This window comes from Pezoporus wallicus, unplaced genomic scaffold, assembly GCF_028554395.1.
Source record: "Pezoporus wallicus isolate ANWC-B61680 ecotype Strahan unplaced genomic scaffold, APGP_CSIRO_Pwel_v1 contig_6354, whole genome shotgun sequence".
Classification (NCBI taxonomy): domain Eukaryota; kingdom Metazoa; phylum Chordata; class Aves; order Psittaciformes; family Psittacidae; genus Pezoporus; species Pezoporus wallicus.
Window position 1 is genome coordinate 2,063,789 of NW_026638688.1, and position 24,762 is coordinate 2,088,550.

The window sequence follows — 24,762 nt, forward strand, 5'->3', positions numbered from 1 at the left end:
CTGCAAGGAGCCTCAAAGCTTCTGTTCCCATTATACAGCAGTAGTAGCACACCAGCAGACACCCTCCCCAAGTGCCATCCCTCCCTCAGGTCCATGCTCCACACTTTTCATCATAGTTTTCATCTTTCTTTCCAGGCAATGCCCACACAGATTTCATGAGACTTCACCTAAATTCACTTTTATACACATACCACTTACCTTATTTATCTGCTTTGTCCAAATAAAGGGGAAGACTGAGATCAACAAGCTTCTTTAGTCATCGACGCTGCACAAACTGGGATCACAGGTTATGATCATTAGGTAGAGCCTGGGATGAGAGGAGATGGGAAGTTAACAGTGAAATTGATGACTGTGGTGATGGGCGCAATTTTAAACCAGTGACTCAAACTTGGCCGGCAGAAAAGCTGCAATGTATTAAACTGTGAAGAGTTTACAAGAGCTGAACATCTAAAATACAGCTCTGAGAAATTACTTCTTAAACCAGGCAAGCAAGAGCATCTTGGACAAAACCAGGAGAATATTGTTTCCACAGGAAACACTCTGTGGGTGTGTTATAAGCTTTTCTCTGGCCTGTCACCACATTATTTCTGTGCTTTTAGTATTTCTCTCTCTTTTCTCATACTCAAGCACTGTCCTATGATACAGCAGAAGTGCATTTACAGCTAAAATTACCAAAGCGGTCCATTATGGTTTTTTAAGGTAGCAAAAAGACTGCAGTTTGTCACAGCTGTCTAGAGTCTCAAACACCTAAAATGGGCAGAGCAGTGATCCCTTCTCCTTTCCACCTGCCCTGGTTGAATCTGTGTATGTGTGCAAACAGATTAAAGCTATGTACAAACAGCTCTTTGTACGTGCTCTCTGAAAAAAAGAAACCAAAGTGTGCTTCAGTGAGGCAAGAGGTCACAGCATTCCTAAGCACTTATTTCAGAATAGTTCTGCTTCAGCCACAGCTTCCTGGCTTCCCACAGTGGCCACAGCAGCTTTCCTATCTCACAAGGCAGGGAGAACACATGGAGTCATCTAGAGGAGGACTCGTGAGGTAAAAGGCATGTGCAGCAGGAAAGTTGCAAAGAGATGAGAGAGGAGCAGCAGAGCCTCACAACAGAGCCAACTATTACAGGGCCAAGCTCAGAACCCCAGGAAGACCCAGCTTTATTGTGCTCTAAGTCAGCCCTTTCCCTTGCATGGCTCCCAGATCCATCACATACCACTCCCCTACCTCTTCTGCAGCTTCCCCAGGGAAAAAGGAATTTAGCTATAACAATGATATATAATTCTCAGACACCAGTCATAGCATGGCCAGACAGAAGTAAAACTTCAAAACCAACTTCCACCTCCCTCCTGCTCCTCCCACAGCCCTTATAAGCTCAGGTCCCTCAGGTACACAGCTCTGATTGGGTCCTTGTTGAAAAAAGTGAAGAAGCCCAGCCCAGGCCCTACTTCAATTAATTACGTTAATTTTGTTTTCCCTTTGCCAGATGTGTTGAGGAATGCACAAATGGGGAGCATCCTCAGCAAGGGGAGATTCATCCGGGGTGTCACTGGGTTGTTTTCATCTCATCAGAAACCACCAAGTGAAGGAGGCTGGAGGCAAACTCTTTAGATGAAAAAAGGTCCTGTGGCAGTTTGGAAGCTACTTTTGTTCTACACTAGGGTCATACTTCTCCCCTTCAGGAATGGCTGCAGGAGGCTCAGGTTATGATCTGATGAGGCCCCACAACTAAGATGTCAGAATACATCCTTTAAAACTGTGTGGAGGAAGGCAGATCTCAGATTGTCCACTCGGTGGGCTTGAGTTCAGCTGGTAGAGCATGTGCCAGAGAGCAAATGGCTTTCTGTAAGGTCTTTCCAACCTCAGATATAGCCCCACTTCTGCAGATGAGGCACTCATTTTGGCCTTAAAGAGCAGGCAGGGTGGGGGAAACTCCCAATCTATTCATTTGCAAATGCCATGCTGTGAGAAGGTGTGGTTTTAGGCTTGAATTTCAGTGTGATGCAGTACCAAATCATCCACATCAGTCTAACACCTTCTACACTACAAGGGAGGACAAAGCAGTTTTATGTTATTAACTCAAGATAAATGGCTTATATTAGAACCTGGGTAGGCAAAGCTGAAGGTGGGACTGCTGGTGTGGGCACAATTCAAAAAGAGTTTTCACTGATTCTGAGCTGCCTCAGTTGAACTAACACCACTGAACACAACACCTTTTGTGTCTTCCTATGGGGGGATCGAGGGCCTCATCTAATGGCCAATAACATGAAATCAGTCAGCTGTTGGCATGAGGCAGCTTATGGCACTGTAGCTGAAAGGAAAAGTAAATAACGAACAAGCTCTTCAGAGCAGAGGGGGATTCATCCCTCTGTTAGGCCTGCACAAGCCTCAAGATGGAAGTCTACTCTTATTTGAGGCCTTTGGGTGTTTGTATAGTATAAATATTTACTAATAACATAGAGAGAGTGAGAGCAGGAGAATAGTCATTTTTCTCAGTGGCTTAGGGTTAAGTACAGGGCAATGGCATCTTAAATCCAGATGTTCTCCTTTTGGGATTTGCCCACGAGGCATATTCTCATGAGATATCTCTGGCGTTTTGATTTGGATAGTAGCAAGCACTTTTAGCCCTATGATATCATGAGCAGATGACCCAAAATGCTCAAGGATTTTCTTTGTAAATTCCAGCAGTTTATTTTATGACTAATGCAGGGAAGAAAGTTTTGCAGATTTCATCTTCTCATCCTTTTGTGTTGCTATTTTCAGATGGTTTTAAGGGATACTGAACTTGGCCTGCTAGCAGATTTATTTAAATCTATATATTATATATAAATAAAAATACTGCATGAGTGTGTGTGGGAGTTGTTCCCAAGGTACCTTTGGAATGACTCATCCTGATGAAGACACAGAGACAATGCAGATGTTGGAGGCTGCCCCACTGGAAGATTGAGATAAAATAAATATAGGAACCTTGTTCCTATTGCAAGTGTAGCAGGGTACAAAATTTAATGCCATTTTATCACCTGTGCTTGAAAAGAATGGCTCAATAGTTACAGTTCTTGAACCTTTGGCCAAAACAGTGGAGTGCTGAGATCCTTTACTTTATATAAAGTGCCCTGAATGCGACAGGGGAGGCGCAAGTGCGCACTAAGGTGCACACCATTTACCAGCCATGAATGTATGAGCAAGGGACATATTTAAAGACCAAACAAAAACTAGACACCAGAACCAGAGCAAATACATACAGGAGATTCATTGGAGGTGAAACTGGGCTGACTTGGCCAATGCAGTTTCACAACATCATCAATTCAAGGCTTGTACAGGGGTGATTTTTCTCGCTGTCCAATTCACTAAGGAGTTGCACGCTACTTTGGTGGATTTTCTGCACAATTACAGATTATTGCCATGGTAACAGATGCATCACATGACAACTTTGTTACCTCAGAGACAAGAAACAGCTGCTTAAAGAAACAGGCATCCTCCAGGAATGGGGATATTTATCTCCTTTTCTTCTGTTGACCTCATATTGTTTTTGGAGTTCTTTTGGATTCAGCTTCCATAAATTGGTTAAAAATGTTTCAGTACATCACCTGAAATTTATTTTCTCCCATGTCGCATTTTTCTCTCTTATTAAGAAATGCAGCATATATTCAAAGGAAAAAAAAGAGTTCCTGTAATTTTGGGAGAAATGAAATGGCTTTTTTCTTACCTCATCAGCATCTCTCCCTAGTCCTGCCATTTTGTTTTTATTAAGTTAAAGAGGATTGAAACATTGCTAATAACATTATTTGAGAGAAATTCCAGATCCCCTGAAGTCACTGCTACTTTGCCATCAGTTTGAGGGAGGCCAGAAGTTCTCTCTCAGACCATATTCTGCAGGCAGACAGCCAAGTCCCTCCCTTTTGCAGGTATCTCTGGAGTACCAGCCAAACAATTGTTCTTTAACTGGCCAGAGAACACCTACAGATCATATACTCTTGTGTAGCTCAGTAATTATCATTTACACTTATGAAAAAAAGAAGTTCAGATATGTCATTTATTGCTACCTCAATTTTTTCGGCAATTTTAAGTTAAGAAGACTCTTTTCAAAAGCTTTGCAAAGCTAGCCAGTTTGGATTTTTAATTCCAGCTGCCAACTTATTGTAGTATTTCAGTGCATAAGCTATAATAAACCCCTAGTTTCTTTTTACCTGTTTTACAACCTGTTCTGCTAAATACTATCTTTTGTCCACCTCTGGGGAGCTGGGTGAAGCCCACTTGCAAAATGCACCACAGTCAGCACCGATGGCACAAACGCTCTGCGCAGCCTGAGTCTTAGCCCTGACCCTGTAGCATCTCCAGCACCATCCTGTATAGTCCACCCAGCATGTGAGACCTGAGGCTGCCTCAGTGCTGCTCTGCTCCCCAGGCACCAGCAGTGTTAATTACAGGCCTCCCAGGCTGGTGCTCAGTCAGCCAGGCCACTTCAGCCCACAGTGAATGTCTGATTAATTAAAAGCTTATAATTAACCTTCATGGCTGGAATTTCCCAAAGACCTTCATGGGCTGAGGTGCACGAATCCCATTGACTTGATGGGAGGCTGGAACCAAATCGCTTTTGCTCCTCAATGGGAATCCTCCTGCACACTGGCAAAGTAAAAGGTTTCCCTTTCCCAGGTTTGGATGTGTTTTCCTGGCCTTGCAGAGCTGCTGAGACCTCAGAGAGAGATGGAAAATAAATCATACACAGAAAACTCAGCTGTGTCCCTCTGTGCTACCACCACTACTGCTCATGCTATAGGTTTGCATGACCAGAGCTCAGAGCCGCACTGAGCTCTGCATCACCCAGTAGAGCTACTGCAGATTTACCCCAGCATGAAGGAGATCAAGAGTCTGGCTCAGAGTTTTCAATGCAAATAGCCTCAGTAATGAGGGCTAAGCAAGAGAAACACATCAGACGTGAGAGAAACCCAGAAGTTTTTTCTTTAAATGTTTTTTCTGTTTCTTTCAGGAGTCAGATTTCCAACCCCCCCACCAGTGTTAACTGGGAAACCACCTCTGCACAGGACATTTTTGTTAATGAGCCCACTGCCTTAATGTGGTTTTCTCCAGTTAAATATTTCTGGTAAACGAAATTGTGTTGTACAGCTTAATTTAGCGCTGTGATTTTGTTGTTCTTGTTTTTCTTTAACCACATGCAGCTCAGTGACTTGTAACCCACTCCCTCAGCCTATTTTTAAATTTCATGCGGACCTTTTTCAGTAATTTGTTGGGGTATTTTTAGAAGCATGAGAATGGAAGGACCAAACAATGTTGCTTTATCATTGAGAGCTTTTGTTTCATATGCATACAGGGTCACAAATGAAATGAGTTTGTTCAGCTCTCAGCCCAGGCTCTGATGAAGAGGAAATCACAGTTGATTAGTGAAGGTTGTTAATCTACTGTTTTCTGGTTCATGCTAGCACTGTATGGAAGGTGTTGTGCGCTTATCCTAAGGTTCACATCTTGGTCCAAACTATCCAAAGGACAGCAGACAAAATTGGACAGACAAGTTGTTGCAGGCTGTTCATAATCCTGAATGGCTGGTGTGTACAGGACTTTGGGACCTCACTCTGATCCCCTTCTTTTCCTGATTCCCCTCTCTCTGGCTTAACTGTGATAGTGCTACTGATGCCAGCAGCATGAGAAACCCTCAGTTAAGGCAGTTGTGACAAAAGGCTGCAGGAGAGAGCATGGGGATCCCTTTGACACCTCCACTCCTGATCAAGCTGTAATAAATTGGCTTTGAAAAACTCAGCAAGATCTTATTTAAGTGCCATCTTGAATGTTTTCTAGATCATCCCACCCCCATTGACTTGTTGAGCTCAACAAACATTTTTGATTCTACTTGGTGAAAAAGAAACAGGGGGTGTGGTGAAGGGGGAAAGGGATGCTCTTAGCCCCTTAACAAAGTGAAAGCAGAAAATCAGCCAACTGAAATGCCCCAAACTTAAACAGGGCATTAGGCAGAATTAACAGCCTAGACCTCCAAGCCATCAGAAATTCCCAGTTGAATAAAAGATTGATTTCAAAGACTCAAAAATACCTCAAGGCCAGCATTTCCAAAGAAGACAGGAGCTGATTGGAGCTGAAGCATTCCTCTTGTTCGGTGCATTTGAGTGAGCATTTTAAGTCTCCAAAGATTGAACTATAAAGAGAAATTAGTTTATTAATAATTCACAGGCTCCAAGAAGAAAAAATGTCAAAAGCATATGCTCATGAACAAAGCTGATTTTATTTTCCCTGTTTAGAATTGAGCAACATGTAGAAAAATGGAGGGTGTCGAGCTCAAAAATTTAATTCAGGGCTTTTTCTCTTCCTTCCCTTTAACCCAAGCAAGAATATATTCTGACTTCCTCACAAGCACTGAAATTTCTTCAAATCCCAAATGGTTTATGTGAAACATTAAAAGCACACTATCATCTTCAGCTCTTTAATAGTTTAGGACATTTTCATGGCATAGTTATTATCCAATAGCTCTTAATTGCAGCTTGTACATTTCAAGACAACACATTCACAGACTGGAATAACAGAGATTTTAGACTCCCCATTCAGGGACATGGTTAAGCACATGCTTACTGTTAAGCACATGAGGTATCTCACTGAGTCTGACACTGCCTCACCCCACTTTGCCAGGCATATGAAATCTGTGATATTCATATGCTTAAAATCAATCATGTTATTCCTCCTGCACTTAGGTATTATGATTCTATCATTGTCCCTTATAATTTTGGTAATTACTTGATTATAGGACATTAGATAAATACAGGGATTGAAGAACATGCTTATTAAAATTCACTGAAAGACAGACAATAAGGAGGCTGTGAATTTACGATAAAATGTCCTCCATTGCCCGATAGAGAAATTACAGAGTAGGGTCGTCTTCACAATTTTAATCTCCCTGTCTTCAGCCCAATATTGGGTCTTGTAAAGGTCCTTGTTTCCCTCTACTGGAGAACTGAATGAAAAAAATATAGAATAAAGAAAAGAAGTTTTGAAAAAAAATGCATTGTCTCAGAATTGCTTTTGAAGTTTCCATTTGTCATTGGAGAAAAGCAAATTGAAAAATTTTAAATTAAATTTTAAAATTTTAATTAAGTTTCAAAATTTTTCATGGGAAATATTTACTTCCTTCACATAGGCTTTTAAGAAGCACCTTGCACCATCAGTTTTTAACCCTTACCTACTGATCTTGAAGTGCTTTTGCAACCCTTTGTAAGGTCTGTAGCTCCCACATCATCACTTGACTGCTGAAATGACATGTGAAAAAGACCATAAGGTTCCTGTGTTTTCCACCAGTGAAGGTAAGTTTGTAGCAGTAAAGACCATACATGGACCACAAAGTAAAGACCATAGATAAACCTAACATGAAAGCAAGAGGATGCCTATTAACTTCACTGGCATTTCCCAAGCTGATATGAAAGATGCAGGCACAGAAGACATCTGCCAGCTGCTCCAAGGTCCTGGGAAGACGGTTGTGCAGCTAAAGAAAGCTCATTTTCCTTCTCTTAACTTCATCTCACTATTGCAGATTGGACCATTATGGGATATAATTAGCCTCATTTTTACATACGATTAGGCCTGGAAAGCTCGATTCAAATAATATACTTGCAAATCAGGAGTGTAATAAAGTTTAGGATGTGGCTGTTGTGGAATCTTCTCTAGTTAAGCAGCAGCAGGTGATGGGTCTGCAGACATGGGTCCTGATCTTGACTGCCAGCTCCTGTCATGTCTACAGGGCTGTACAGTCTCCCCTTGCAGCACAGGTTAGGGAAAAGACCCACAGGCAAAATCAACAGCAATTTGTGGCATCTAACCTGGGTAGCTGGGACATGACACCTCTTCCTCATAAAAGAAATAATGTTTGAAACTTTCAAAACCACCCTAGCTTTTAACAGTGTGTGTGTCAGCTGCCTCCTTGCAGGAGGGTGCCCAGGAGTAATATTAGTAGGCAGAAGAGTTCTGCATCGCTGACGAACTGTCTGAACAAGACAGGTTGCTCCCAGATGTGCTCTCTGGGAGGGAAAGCAAAGGCTTCTCCCTATGCTTTTCCAGAGGTATTTTATCCCCAAAAAGGCTAAACAATTAGCTACTACTACTGGACATTTTTTTTCCCTAATTTCAGGAATGAGAAAATTCTCATACCATGACCCAATCTCAGCAAGGAAAAACCAGATTATGAGTTAGAATTACAATATGAATGTGTCAGTCCCATTTGTTTCTCAGTTTCCATCATATTGAATCACAGTATTACTGCTTTTGGAAGGAATCTGATGATAAAGAAAGCCACCTCCCAACAACCGATGAGAACAATAAAAGAAGAGGCCAACCATCATCATCCTAAAGAAAATCTACCAGCACCAGGGCCCTGAAGCAGCTGTGATTGCCATGGGATTCTGTTCTGACTCAGAACATGGGCTGCAGCTGATGTTGTTCTCCTGAATCACACTCACAGCCAAAAAAATGGTTGCTCTCTGAATATAATACTTTTAATCATGTGATATTTTTTTCCCCCAAAGACGGCTATTTATTTCACCTCTGAATGAACCAAAGTGGAACTTGTTCCAGAGCAGCACTTGAAGAATGTAAAAGACTTAAATAAACTCTTTGTGAGATTACTTTCCTTTTTTTTTTTCCCTTCTCTTTGCAAGGAATGTGTGGTCAGGAGACAGAGATTTTTGTCTTTTCTGCAGGTTCCTCACAACATGCAGTGTTTATGGTGCACGAAGAGCAAAACAAAGCAGGTTTAGTTGCTCTTGGCTGCTCATAGTTTTTTCCTAATATTCCGCATGGCTCGAGCGAAAGATTAGGCTTTTGTTGCTGTGATAGGTGAACTGCAAGAGATGGAGGTTCAGATTCTAGAGTTACTATTTCATCCTCTCCCAGGCCAATTTCCTCTTGGCTTCAGCTGGAGTCCTTGAAATCCAGGGAAGTTTTGCCTGACTATGGAGTGAGTAATGATTCCAGGAATCAACATTTGGAGATAATACCAAATTGAATATCTTTGCTAAGTTAACTTTCCTCCTAAGGTCATCTCTGTAACACTAAAGCACACAATGTGCTATTTTCAAAATGAGCCAGTCTCATTGTGTTTATCATAAGGCCAATATATGAATTACTGTTCATTTTTCCACAAGGCATATATGATTTGAGGCTATTAGGCGATGCTCATCCATACCTCCACTGGACGTATGTGTTCCCTGGGAGCAGTTGTCCCGGGTTTGGCAGTAATAACCCAGTGCAGGCAGCAAAATCAATCCCAGCAAGTTTCAGAGGGACCCTTCCAAAGCTTCCCAGGCATTTGACAGAGGGCTGCTAATGAGAGGGAAAGATCATATTCATTTCATGAGTGACAGGTGAAAGGGAAGATTAACGTTAGCATACACCTGCTCTTTGGTGCCCCAATTAAGACCTCCTACTGTCAACAGTAACGTAAGATGCAAATCCACTGATACCCTTCCCCCTCCTCTAGGAAGGCTGCTGCAGGACTCAGAATAAACTACAGCAAGAAAAGAAATGCAAAAGCTTCAGTATCCTCCTTGCTCTGCAAATAATTTGCTTGCTTACTGTTTTTCTCCCTTTCCTGCTTTTTCTTTGCCACCCCTTACCTCAATCTTCTCATAGAGAGAGGGAATTCAACCTGGGATGCCTGCCCTAGGGACAGTCCTGGGAACAGACTGGAAAGCCATGACTGGAATTGACAACATTTATCCCTGTTTTAAATTCATTTGAACCAACCTTGCTCAAGCCACTGGCAACAGAGAGCAGAAATGGATGGAAATATCATCGAAGGAGATATGTGGAATGGGGAAGGAGGGGGGTGTTCATCAGCTTACCCTGCACGGGATCTAGGGAATTGCTTCTGAGGCAATATTTTAATGCAACATTGGCAATCTGTGTTGGAGTATTGCAAATCCATGACTAGCTCTTGTGAGTGCTTTTCCAATATGTCCATACTATCCCTTATTGTCTCCTCCTACTGTCCAATATTAATCAAATATTGCTTATCTGATGGAATTCCAGCTGCCAAGGTATTGTAGACTCCTGATCAAAAGTAATTGTCCTTTCAGCTTTCTTGTAGTTGTCGTGTGAGAGAAGCAGCCCAGAAAATGCAAATCTCTTCTGAGGGAAAAAGAAAACAAACAATAAAAAAAGAAAAAAATTGCACTCTTTGCTCCATGGGAAAAAAAAAAAGTAACTTTTTAATAGGTTAAAATTCAACTAAAATTTTGGGTAGGTTTCCAGAGACAAGTCCTCCAGGACCCCTACCTCCTTTTCTCCTGCCCAGCCCAGTGGGCAGAGGTGACCATGCTGTGTGGCAGGCAGACAGCCAGGGCACTTGGCCTTTCCCTCCTCCTCCCAGCTCTGCATGTTGGGAAACACGCATCAATTTGTTTTTCTCCCTTCAGGCAGAAAATAAAATTGGCAAAACCATTCCCAGCAGGAAGCCCTGTTTAAATTTTCCCAAGGGGAGGGGGTAATGCAGCAAAGTCAGAATTTTCCTGCAGAAAATTTCAATTTGCGTAAGGACAAATTTTTATTAGAATGATTTCTTGATAGGAGACATCTAGAAAATGCTTTCCAGAGCTTTACTGGCAGAGACATTAACTCCTGCATTTCACAGCCTTGAACTCTTTTCTCCTTCAGCAACTGTCAGCTTTTGATCATGAGACTAAAAACACCTCAAATCCTTTAGTTTGTTGGCCTATTGCAATTTCTATCTGGGGTGACTTAGGCCAGATCATCTGAAACAATTACATACAATCAAAATCTTAGAGCTCTAGAAACGCTGATGCATAGGAAGGGAATAAAGTTCATGGGATGCTCTCTAGTTCAGCTATCTAGTCTTGTAAGCATTTGACAATATCCATAGACAGGAGCTAAGAGGAAAACAATAGTTCTGTTTTGTAGATACCTTCTGTGCTCAGATTCTCAAATTCCTACTTGCTCTGAAATTAGAGCTATGAAATCTTCTTTCTCCCAGTGATGATGTGAGAATAAATTCTTCAGTGCCACAAAAAGGCCCTCATTTATTAATGCTGAGTGCTTGCAAGGGTGCAGAGAAAGGTATGTGTCCTTAGCCCCAGAAACTATTAAGTAACCTACCTGATCTAATAGCTTTACTCTCTAAGCTGTTTGAATCCAGTTTGATTCTCTGCATGCACATTCAATGAGGTTGTGATTGACAAATTTAAATAGTAAGAAAGATCGGGAAGAGAGGTCACACCACTGACCTGGCTCAGGACTGGGGTTGCTGCTGGTGGGCACCATGACTGGCTCTCCCCAGCCTGCTCTTCCAGCTCCTCTGTGCTGCTCTCAGCCATGGACTCAGGCAATCATGAACAGATAGCGTGTACAAACTCTGCAGGTAACAACAAACATATGTTAGGAATTCTTCCTGCCTCCAGATACTCATCATCCTTTCCTGCTTCCTCCCATGCCACATGACATTCCCACTCCCCTACAGATGCTCCGTAACTTGGCTTTGTCACACAGAGACAAATTAACCTGAACAACTTTACTAGTAGGTTTTTCTATATCGGATCACACTGAGAGCATTGCATGGCAAGGAGCTGGGGCAGTGTCCTCAGCCAGCCTGGCTTCTAGCTTGACCCACTGCTTTTTCCACAGCTGTCAGTCCACTCTGGAGAGTTATGGACTCTGATGAAGATGTACTGGGGGAAAAGGGAGGGCATGTGGTGTCTGGCTTGGGATGAGATTGGGATGGACAGGAAATTTGTGCATAGTTATTAAGCAGAGACATGAAAAAAAAAATAAATCTGCATTTATGTATTAAAGGATGTTAATTTGCCCAGAGTAATTTTCCATAGATTTTATTGATTGACTTCAGGCTTTGAGGGTTTAACTGCCATGTCAGTTTGCCCACTTTAATTTAGCATGTGGATGACTTATAACAAGCTGGTTTTATCACTTGAAACCCTTCCTAATTAATAATAGAGAAAAGAGGTATAGAGAAAACACTCTGGGTGAGCACAGTCCTTTCTTTTCTCTTTCATTCTGGAAAAGCTCTTAAAACTTGTGAGCTTCAGTAAATTATTTAGAAAACTGTTAAATACATAGGCATAGCAGCAACAACAACTGTGTAAAGCTAATATATCTCACAGAACCGGAATTACTGCAATAAGGTTTGTTCCAGATTTAGAACAAGAAGAGTAAATATCACTGTGAAAGGTCTTCATCAGTGTCCTCAGCCTCGTCATTTTCTACTGCTGTGATTCAGCTATTAAAGTGTACACATGCTAGGGAGGAAGATAAATTTTTCACTAAAGGAAAAAAGAAGGATCAAACCTGACTGGGATGAAACAGGGACACAACTGTTCTGCCAGTGGCTTAGTTTACAGTGCTGGCCAATACACAGGACACCTCCCTGTTTCATTTATCCATCTGTAAACTGTTAAAACAATTCTCACCCCAGCATCCAGGAGAAATCAATCATCAAGACTGAACTGAACCAAATAGCAGTTAAGTTCTTGGACGGAAGACATAATAGAAACACAAATATTTTTACTTGAAGTGTTACACTGCCCTCAGTGTAGACTTTACTGGTGGTGATGTTAACAACGCACATTCTCCTTGCTTTCAGGACAGACTGCACTTTCAAACTGTTTTCAGAGGATTATATATCAATAATATTTCCCTATCTTGAGCCCCTTGTGAGGTTGCACCCAGTAAAAAGTATTGCAAAACCCCAAAGTTTTTAATTCTGAGGCAGTCCTGATTATTCTCTGGCAGCTGCCTTGCAACCAGACCTCCTACCCCCTTTATGGTGAGGCCCCTTGCCATTAACTGACCTTGTCCTGCCCCTTTACTTGCATACAGCAGCAGTATTGCCAGTTCTTAGCACTTGACATCATGGAATCAAGCCTCAAAAGCAGTCATGACAATGCTTCACAGATAACTTTGAGGTCTTTAAAGGAGGAATACACATACATTATCCTCATTATCATACCTGACCTCTGGTTTTGGTCACACTTTGAACCCTTCCCCTGAAATCACTTGGACTTCAATTTTCCCGTGGTTTTCTGAATGACAGCAGAAACTTTTGTGTAATCCCATAAATCCAGCAGCTGTGGCTTTGATAAAGAAAGATTTTGAAGTGCTGCAAAGGGTAAGTTTATTCTAAAAGTGGGCAACATCACCAAGCTTGCTAGAAAGCAAGCACAAATCATCAGCCTGTCCAGATGACCTCTTGGGAGTGTGTTTCTCCAGCAATTCCACCACATCCTTCCAGTGACTGCCCAAACAGACATAGTGTGGCAACCAGCATGGGGGCTGAGCCATATCATTCATCACAACAACAGGTAAATCTACAGAGGCTTATTTAGCAGATAAAAAGATTTCTGCAACTCTAGGATTCTTTTTCCTATTTCTTTTTCTGGAACAAGCTTCGACTGAAAATGAAATAATATATTCCAGAGTCTATTTTCAGCAAAAAATATAGAGACTAGCTTAGGATGCAGCTAGAATATGAGGTGCAAGCCATAATAATGAGGGTGCTGCCCAACTTTCCACCAGTGCTGTCAAAGGCCTAGAGTCTAAACCCCACCACTCAGTGCAGTGCCCATGTCACACGGCTGCACTGTCTTCCCAGACATAAACCTGAGGACCCTATATTCATCTGTACTAAAGGATGTTTTCCTGTTATCATGGTTTATGGTGCACCTTCAACTACACAACTTGCATTAATCCAACTAATTATTGGTTGGCCAAGCACAAAGCAAAACAGCAGAGTATGTGACAGCTTCCAGTGTCTTGCCCAGCTCTTTTGTTCAGAAGTTTTCTTCCAGACCTTTAGATCTAGCTACTCTTCAGGGGTGGTTTCGACATGCAGACATGACAGCACATCATTTATCTGTGAGTGCTGCACCCTCCGCAGCTTCACACGTGCCAAAGTTGCTTATGGAGCTCCCACTAGTCCTGACGATGCTTTCAGTTTAACAAATGTTTATGTGACTTTGGGTTGGAAAAGGATGGAAAGAAGTCCAGGCACATCACTCTAAATAGATCTGTGGGTAACACTTTAGCTACACATTGAACTTAGATTTAGTAGCATCGTTATTGCATGTAATGTTTATTTTATTAGGTTTATTTTATTAGTGTGCCCACAGCAGAATGTAAGCCTTGTCTTTGTCAACTCAAAAGGCACCCCACAAGAGGCTCTGAGTAGAAAAACATGGTGTACTTCATTTTTTCCTTTGGAAAAGCCAAGCAGATGCTGATGAGTGGATAGTTACAATAAGTGTGTGTTTTGAATACAGTGCTAAGCTCTGAAGCTCAGCTGAGCTAACTTGGTGGGAAGTTTGGTTTAATTTGATCCTGTCTCTGAGTGTTCATAAAATGATGCAATTCAGCTTTAACCAGATGAGTAGTATCATCAAAATACATTCTTTAAATCACACCCCCTCAGCCATGTGGCCAAATTGGAAGAAGTGCCACTTAAGTATCTCTTTCTAGGCCAGGAAAAGATCAGTCACACTTTAAATTAAGTGTCTCAAGTAAGGATTTAATTTAGACTTAATAAGACAGCGATTGTAAGTTAAATACCATTGGGTTATTAAAACCATATTCATTGAGGTTTTACAGCTATGTCAGGACAATATGCCATAAATGGAAAAACTGCTAACAAGGCACAGTTATTGATTCTGACAACATGTGCTAGATAGGATGCATTTATAGGTTTAATAAAAATAAGATAAACATAGAAGAAACACCCACAAGCATGTTCTGCAGAGTCTCCATGGACCTCTTCACCAAAGAGTTGGAGCACTTAGAAGCAAGAGTGAATGAGATTTGTTTGTCCTAGTGCTGGAGAAACTGAGGCACTGAGACTTCAAAGACATTTCCTTAAGCTTTGCTAAAAATCTTTTGGGAGAGCAGATACTAGAAATTGCCCTCATGCTTCTCCTGTGCTTTAACCACAGGACAAACCTGGTAGAGAAAAGGCAGGGTGGGTCTGCAGGAGGAGGCTGTTGATCCCATCTACCCAAGGGCACCAATGCTCCCAGACATGAGCAAGTATATTCAGTGGGGTCTGCCAGGGCAGTCCTCTGCTGAAGAAGCAGTGAGAGGTCTGAGCAGACCCACGGCATCTTTGTGCTGAGGATGAGTGAAGCACAGTAAATCCTGGATGCATTAGTCTGTGTGTGGAGAGCTGCCTCCACAATGCTCGAGCAGTATTGCATTTGCGTATATCCATTTGCACACAAATAAACATATCTGTGTGAGAATGTGTATGTATAATACATGCATAAAAAGGACTGTGAGGAGGGACTTTCCCACCAGAGCAAAACTTGGAAAATGAGAATGTTTGTACAAAAAAACACGTCCTTTGCCAACAAGTTCCTGTATTCCCCTGCTATTAGAGACATTTGTGCTTAAATCAGAGCTCCCAGTCCTGCCTCTCCTTCTATCTGAGCCTACACAGATTGCATAATCCTCTGTTTGTGGCATCATCATATGTTGCTATAGAGATAGGGGAAACTTCTGTGATGATGATGATGTCAAATAGCTCAGCCAGACAACTCCAATATCAAGATAGAGGAGGAGAGGGTCCTTAAACAGAAGCAAAGCATCATCTCCAGTAGTCAGTAAAGAGGAAAGGTAATATTATTTATAGACCTTTAAAGGTAAACAGATGTCAGCTCCAAACAAGTGTGACTTGAAAGCTTTCTCCAGTGTGAAAGCTCCCAGCTCTGCTCCCGCTTTCAAAGGCTTTGCTTTGTCAATGTGACTTCTTCAATTGCTCTATTCAGTGGGCTCTATAAATTTTGGCGTAGTTATGCTGCTACTGTCATCGGGATGTGGCAACCCTATGAATACTGTGTCTCATCTTGTGGCTATGTCTGGAAATGTGCTAAGAGTAAAAATGCAGATCCACTCCTCATAACCAATACATATTGCTCCTATTCAGGACTTCAGACAAGGTTCAGACCTGGATGCTCTGCTGTTCTGCTATAGAGTAGCACCCAAAATTCCCATAGCAATAAGCTCACTGGGGTGGCAGGGAAGTAGAGAAATGGCTGTGGTGGCATCCCCACACCTGAGTCCACATGGAGATGCCAGAATTGCAGCTTTCCTCAGAAATGGAAATATTTCTGCCTCTGTGGAGGCCCTAACCTTCAGGCTTGGCTTGAAGCTTTCCCTCACTATCTGCATTGAAAGTCCCCCCCCAGCCTGGCAACAGAGTGGCTGTCCTCAGCCTCCACCAGCCAGATCACAAAACAATTTAAGCCCTTTTCCTGGAACGGGGTATGAGGACAACAGTGGCCACCCTGACAGACTGATGGGGATGGTTTGGTGGCTACCAGCGTTAACAGACACACATGGAACTGTCACAGACTCCCCTGCCCCAATCAGGTCCCTCAGCCAGCTCACTGCTTTGGGATCTCAGGCTTCTTCCCTGATGCACAAAATTAGCAGCCACTTTGTGAGTACTAATCCTGGGGAAGCAGATCCCATCTCACACTTGAATTTTATCTCGTATTTCTGCCTATATCCAAGTTTTCCTCCTAACATTTCATTACAATTAAAACACAGGTTTATATGACGGTTACAGGAAGCTGATCTGAAAGACAATTATATTTTACAATTTCTCTAAATGGGAGAAAATAGTGGCTTGGTTTCTTTCTGCTCCAGACTCTTTAATTACCAGGGTATCGTGGAATGCCTGCATTGTAATAAAACTCCAATGTGTATCCAGGTACCAGGGGATTTATTAACTTGCACTCAACACTGGCAATCAGCAGCCAGGGTCAGATGTGCCTGGTGATGATGACATCACCATTTTTGGCAGGTCTCTCTGCAACGAGTCTTGAGTGAGGTAATGTCCCCAAAATTAAAACTGACAGCAGGATTAATAATGATAGATTCATTGAGCCTTTGCTTTTTACTTTAAACTGGCGTTCTATTTCTTCCATTGGGGGTTGCCAGAAGATCATCACAACCTTCACCCAGCATTTCAGCACAGCAGCAGGAAGGGTGATAAGGGACACCGCTGAGCGTTACTGGGTGAGTAGGTTACCTCAGGATGGCAGGCACTGACTGACTGTATTTTCTACTGGAGATGGGCAGGTCTCACAGCACCAAACCAGTTGCCATCCTCACTGACAAGCCAACACTCAACTCTGGATGTACAACTGGAAATAACTCACACAGATGTGGCTGTCAGCAGCTGAGATAGTGCCTTTTCCCAGCAGATTTACATTGACTTCTGTTGGAAGAAGGCAGCGTCAGTGTGTCCTGCTCCAGTCCTTTGAGGTATTCTCCAGCTGTAAACCACAGCAAACCTGCTGGTCAGGATCATTAAGCCCAGAAAGCCTTGCCCAGCACACCATGGATATTTCCAGACTCCAAGTAAATTTATTTCATTTGGAGCAGTTTGCAGGTGGTTTGGCCCGTCTGGTCCAGGAGGGGTTTGCTTATTTGGTTTTGAAGTTTTGCAAAGGAAAGCAAAAGGGAAACCCAGGCTGTGGCTGACACCCTGTGATCAAACTCCCTCAGCCCAAGACCTCAGCAGCCACAAAGCAATGCCACAAGTGTAGAGCATACACTCCAGTCAAGCCGACCCAGTGCAAACGTGCCTGCTGACACCAGGGGATGTGCACCTGCATCTATTCAAACACATGAACCTGGCCTTCTTGTTTTCTCAGTCAAACATTAGATGGAAAGGTCTTCCTGGGACATCCCTGAAATCTGTTACAGTGATAAGCAACCATCACCGCTAGGTCCCAGGGGTACAACAGACTTGGGATTTTCTGTACAAAAGACACAGGGCAGCCAGGGTCTCACTTTCTAATCCTAGCCCCTTCTCCCACTGCTCCCACTATCTGAGCATTTTGCTTCCTTGAATTCTACTCAGACTCCTCTCCTGGCATTTCTCTGTGTTGTTTTTACCTTTCCCACTCCTTCCTCCCTCACCTGCGTTCTCCACTGAGACTGGCACAACCAAATGATAAAGCCCAGATGCAAGCCTAAGCTTCAAAGTCAGATTTCCTACATGAGCTTGCCGAACTGGCCAGAAGGCGACTTAAAATACTAGCAAAAGCAAGTACCTGGGTTTTCTCTGTTAATTGTATTATGCCTCAGCAGAAGATGGAGGTGGGTTGGGTATTTATATAGTCTGTTGACCATCAGAGGATTTAATGTGTCATTAGGCACAAAACTGAAGAGAGAGAAAATACTGGAAATGTTTGGATCTCAAACGGCTTATATCAAATAGTAATTACTACCCCTTACAGGCACCTAGCTCACGTAAAATCCATCTCACTCTGCCTAAGCACAGGCTATAGACCTGAGCACTTTTATGCACTTAAAATGCTGCAAAAGCATTTTACTATATTATCTTTCTGTGTAGGTGGATGGTACAGTGCATAGAGCAATCCCTGAACAGTCTTATGAAAAAGGCAGACCTTTTTAGGCCCTACAGTCCTCAAGTTGTCCCCACCCCGTGCTCCATATTCAAGAGCAGGGAGATACTGCTTCTATATTGTAAAGTCAAAATGAAAACATGGAAATCTGAAATAATGATGGAAGAAATGAGCAAAGTTTTGGTCATTGTTTAATTTGTTAAGAGAACAACCCCACCTAAGACTCCTTCTGCCAGCTCTGACAAAGTGGCCAAAGATAAAGACAAATATGCCTCAGAGATGAAGCGCAGCTGTTTAACAGTGAAGGGTGGGGGGGAGAAGTGCACAATAATTTAATTAGTAGCTGTGCCCTTTCCATGTTTCTCCCTCCACTGCTATTGGTGAGAAACATAGTTTGAGATTTTAATTTTTCCTATACAGATGTTGCCCTTAAAAAGTCTACTAACAACCCTGTAGAACTCCATTTCTCTAATGATGATAAAGTGCTTTAGTTAATTAAACCTCACAGCCCTTCTGAAAGTGTCAAACTAAGCCATGCAGCAGCCCCATTGCAAAATGCAGCACTTCCAAAAAAGTTTGTGGGTTTTGCACAGCCATTCTCCACCCCACGCCTGTGCTCGCATCACTTGCAAAGGAGTCCTGGGGGAAGATCATATACAAATTGACAGAGAAAATGCACTGGAACTGCTTCTACCAAAAGGTTTCTTGGGGTTTTATTTTTCAGTAAATATTCACCCTGTTACCAAAGCTAAAATGTTTTCAGGAATTATCTTGATTTTGCTTCAAATTTCAACAGAAAGGTTTGTGAAGTTCAGGGTGGACTGATTTATTCCACTGAACAAAAGAAGGAGAGAATGTGCAACCAGTCCAGACCCTGATATTGAGGTCTAAGTGTTATATTGCAAAAAACTTGGAAAGATTACTTCTCATGTCAGTGCAAAAACATCTCAAAATTGCAAAATGTGGTTGCCAGACACAGTTGTAGTTTTATATCTAGTTCTATCATCAGGCAAGTTTGGATCTGGTTCATATTTCCCTTTCAGGTAGTGGTCTTGATAGTACAAGTAATTACAGTAATAATGCCTTCAGTCAGTGTCTGCTTGTAACTACCCCTTGACATGGCCCTGTACGTGTAGCATGGCATGTATACGTTTGAATCTATTTTATTAAGAAATCAGCATGAGATTCGCTGTTAGTGCTCTGCTGCGCTCTCCATCTTTGAACTCCAAGCAGGAAAATCACCACCTGCAATGAGACCCTTGAAGCAAGGTTACCCCACAGTGGTTCAGGCGCTGCCTCGCTGCACAGTGATGGTCCTGAGGAATCCAGGGAGGTTTGCACTGGGCAGATCAGCCCATGGTTTTGCACTTGGTTCATGAAGGCTCTGCTTCAGCAGATTGATCAAAAGATAATCTGATATTAAGGGGGAAAAAAGCATCACATTCACTTCCATGTTTGCTGAGAATCCAGACCCTCTCTGCCAAACTTCACTCCGTGTGGAGTTTTCCTGCTAGATTTAAAAGCATGGCAAGCAAGAGCTCATCTAGGATAAAGAGGCTGATATAGAGCTACTTACAGGAAAATGGATATTGGTAGGCAGGATTCACGCAACCTACCTAGGAAAGTAACAAAGAAGCGTGACCTATCTTCACAACGGGTACCAGCTTCACTCTTATTAACATTATGGATCCTGTGGTTGTTTCCTTCACTCTAAAAACCACTAATTTAACATACAGTACAGTCATTCTATGTGGGGGGAAAGAGAAATTCTTTCTTCCTTCCTGTTGGAAAACTCTTTGGCAGTAACGCTTGGATTGTTTTCTTTGTAAATTATATTCATGCTGTTTTCAAGATGTTTTCCTGACTTTATTGAAATTTGACCAATTTAACGAGTAATGTAGAACTTGTTTCCATGTTAAAAAACTCTCAGAGCTGCTTGGGAATAATTATTAAAACTTCCATGTGTGCAGCAAAGGCAGTCACTCTTGCAAACAGCAAAAAATACCCCAGTCTAACAGAACATGCTCTAACAATAGGCAGAGTAGTGCAGAACCCAAGGCCACCAACCTTTGGACACCAGGGTCTGCAATGGCTCCATGCCAGGAATGTAACACTCACACCTGGTTTTCATGCCAAGTTCCACTTTAAAAAGTCTTTTAATCACAGATAAGGGACCAATACAAAGCCCTGAAATCACTGGAGAGGCTCATATGGAGTCTAACAGAACATGACTCCGGCTCCAAAGACCTGACCTCTTGCACAGCACTTAACGTATGTGCCTAAATCCTCCGACCTCGCTTGAAACAGAGTTTTGGGTGATAAAGGAACTGGCATTTGCCATGAGACTTACCTGATGCAGATATACATAACAGGTAGAGCAGCTGCATAGCCTCTGTGTGACCCCAACAACAGCTGTGTCTAGCCCAGAAAGCCAGAAGATATCTGCCTAAACACTTCTGGTTTTGCTAAGCGTGCTAAACCTAGAGATTTGATAGGCTTGGTGCCCACAGTCACACACAGCTCCATGCTTCACGGTGTTCATCTGTCTCCTTTTTTTATTAGCTCCCTTCAAGACCCAAAGTGTGGGGATTCTTTTTTGATGGGCTGCTGCCAAAATTCACCCCCTAAACTGAGGGATTTACTACCAGCATCCACTCATTGCTTTAATAATCCATTTTAAGTGGCCATCTTTTAAAACAACAGCTCTAATATTGTTATATTTAGTATATGCTCCTGAAATACCCAGTCTTTTCTGCACAAGTAACAATTGGTAGGGACACACATTTCATGCAGCCGCACCAGCAGTATTCAAACCTCCAGCCAACGTTTCCCATCGCATCCTATTTTAAACTGGTAGCAATGGTGCATGTGGCCATGTCCTCATGCCCCAAACCCCCTTGAGCTCAGCCACATCCAGAACCGTGTGAGGGCAGCAATGCCGGGGAGAGGGCTGAACCACAGAGCCTCATCAGGATGGTGGGAGATGTCCCTGTTGTTATTCAAGCAGAAAGCCAAAGGCAACCCTTGCTGGTTGTACGGGATGCGAGGAGAGCGCTGTGCATGTGTAGTTTACACAACTGAAATACAGAAGCTGACATTTTTATGACTTTCATAATCTTTCCAGTAAGCAGCATTACCTCGCAGCAGAGACCGGCTCTGTGTCCATGACAGGTATGAGGAGAGACAGAGCAGCATGCTCAGGGAGCAGCCGGCACACTCAGGCACTTCTGCCAGTCCTTTGGGAACTGCCTCAGAACTTTGATGCCAGCTCACACAATGAATACTCACCAATTTATGAGAGACATGAAAATCTTACAGATCTTCAGCTATAGATTTTGCTCCTTATTCTCCCTAGTGGCTAGAAACAGGTTCATGGGGGCACACACATGTATACATCCCTTTTTCCTCCCCATCCTTCTTTAGACTCTGAGGCCAGCTTTGCAGGCACTACTCCTCTGCTGCTGCCTTTGAGGTACTGCTTTCTCCCCAGGATTCCCTGTAACACTTACAGTCTTCATTGCTGATACAAGAAAAATGCAAGTGGAGATTTGGGCACCTAGAATAAAGGGCCAGACATCTAAATCAAGGGCTAAACAAAGTGCATTTATGAATTTACTGACACTCCCTGCTTTTAGCTACTTCTGTGCTGTTTGTTGGCTCAGCGGCTCTGAACAAAGCCCTTGTAACACTTGCATTTCCTCAGCATCAATAATACATCCCATCAGGTAAGCTGTGCTGTGCTGCAGCGAACTGAGCCTCACAGGGTGTCACACTGCTGCAAGCCAGAGTGAGATAACAGGACTAGATGGGGCTGTTGCAGCTGTGATGGGATCCAAGGTGGCAGAGCAGAAGCTCTGCTGCAAGGGAAGCACGGTGGCTCCATCCTTCCAGGGGCTCAGATGCATAAAGTCCCTTTTTGGGTTTTTTTCCTTTCTTTTCTGACATCCAGCACAAGAATAGCTACATCTGCCTGGCTGTTACTAATTCAGGATGCACTTAAGATGATATTCATTAAACGCCTTTCAATCAAAAGGATGAGAAGCCCCTACAGCCATGACTCATGCAGGTGGCTCACCCTTGCAGAATGGGCGTTCAGGGAGATCTGATCTTCCAGGGAGGTGCAGGATTACTTTTCAGTGCATCTTAAAGAGGCAAGGAAGGTGGAGCTGATGTAAAAGGTTACACTTCCTTTCCCCAGCATACAGGGCCTGGGTTTTGCAAGGAGTTCAGAGGTGGCACACACCCATTCACTTCCAGAGGAACCTGGCCGCTTTAATGCCTTTGAAATCTGCCTGCCTTAATGCCAAGCAGATGCTGGCAATGCCTTCAGCTTATCCACCCAAGTATAGTGCCCTCCCCTTAGAGCAGGCAGCAACACATTTTCCACATATACAAGTCTCAAGGATAGCATTTAGGAAGCCATTCCACTTGTGCAGCACTCAGCCCATGGGTTCACTTTAAATCCTGAGCACGAAAGTAGAAACAGGCATCAAAGGCAGCTTAAGGACCTTAAAAAGGCCTCCATTAAAAGTAAGGCAGCAGCTGAATGTGCAGCATACCCTTAGGAACACATCAAGTAACAAAAAACTTAAGCTATTTTCCTCTTAAGATTAAAGTGATACACAATATAGTGTTTATTTAAATGCAACACTGTTTCAGTATAAATTGCACTTATACATAGAAAGGCGTTTTATTCACTCTCCTTTTCTACAAGGGCAATGCATAGGTTGGAGTACTTTGCCTGGTGCTTGCTTGCACTTCTGACTGAGGAAGTGTGTCTGTGTCCAGAGTTTCATTCCATGTTGGCTGAATGGAGATGACACGTAGGGGACAAGCAAGACTAAGTTAAGGTGGGGGAAAATAAATGTAGTCAAGGATGGAGTAGGACATCAGAACTCAGCCAAACCCATCACATCTCTCTTTCTGCTGAGCATTGTTCTGAATCAGTGAATATTCATCACCTAACAGGAAACACAAGGAATTCTTTCATTTTATGCTTTGCTGCAAGTTTCAGTACACAGATTTCTTTGCTACTGCTCCTTGATGGCATCACAGCTCTGGGACTCACTGAGAAAGTCTCTGTCCACTTACAAGTGAATCTGCAGCATGTCACAGCTCTTAAGGATAAAGTTTATGAATGCCATAACTAATATTTTCAGCATTCATTCCTTTAGTGCAACATAAGCCCTTGAGAAGTTCAGACCAGGATGACAGAAATGAACACATGCATAGCAACTTGTTTGGGTGATGAAAAGAAAGAAAGGCTCAAACCTTGAAATTCTCCTAACCCAGAAGAACATAATGGCTTTAGGTATTTTTAGATTAAAAATTATTTCTTTTACAAGAAACCAGAAGTATTACTTATGTGCAGCTTTCTTTTGCCATGGCCACAGCTATATTTGAAAGATTTTCACTATCTTAAAGAAAACACCTTTAGGCAGGTCACATCACAGCCAAGTCATAATTTGTGAAGTAAAACACAACCATGAAAGCAGATATTTAACATCATAAAGAACATACTACTAATGGTAGCTAAGAAATGTCCCCTCTGCATGGTGGGAAGGGGAGAGGTGGTGGGAGACGACATGAAAATAAATCATTAAATCACAAATGTCTATGTTGTTTGGGTTTGTTTTTTTTTAATCAGAAGGGAAACCAGCAAGCTAGAGTTTTACATACTTTAGCACCCACTCTTTGCTAAGGCTGCTGCCTGTTGAGAAATATCCTGGCATGCATGACAATAATAGGAGTTATGCAAGAGAAATAGAAATGGTCCAAACACCTAAGGAAAGACAGGCAGGATCACACCCAAGGAGATTTCAAATCTCAACAGATCATGAAGGTCACAAGCTAATAAAAAGCAAAGCAGTCCCATCCTCAACAAGCACGCAAAGGATGGATCCTGAACCCACAATAGCAATGCTTAATTTAAAATAAAGCTGATAGCTGTTAAGAACTGCTTGGAAAAAGGGCAAGGAGGATCTTTACCACTGTGTCTCTGGAGCGAGGCTGGAGGAGAGGTGAATCCTCAGATCAGGGCAACCACAAGCCCAACATGGACCCCAGTAGCTCTGCACATCCCCACAGCTTCCATCTCATGGAGCCACTCACCTACACCGCCCTGCTTAAATTTGCCCCGACATTATTCCTGGTGGTGGGAGGGTTTTCTCTCCTGTTTGTGAAGCCTCTGGGTCACCTGTGAGCAGTTTGTAGTAAAGAGTGCTAAAAAGATGTGAGATATATATAGTATTGACTTTACAAGCTGCATGACAGGTTGCTTTATCCATCTGATATCATTTTGCTACCTACAAGGCATTTCAGAGGTAGCCATCCTACAAAATCTGACTTTTTACAGGTTCAGAAGTTTTT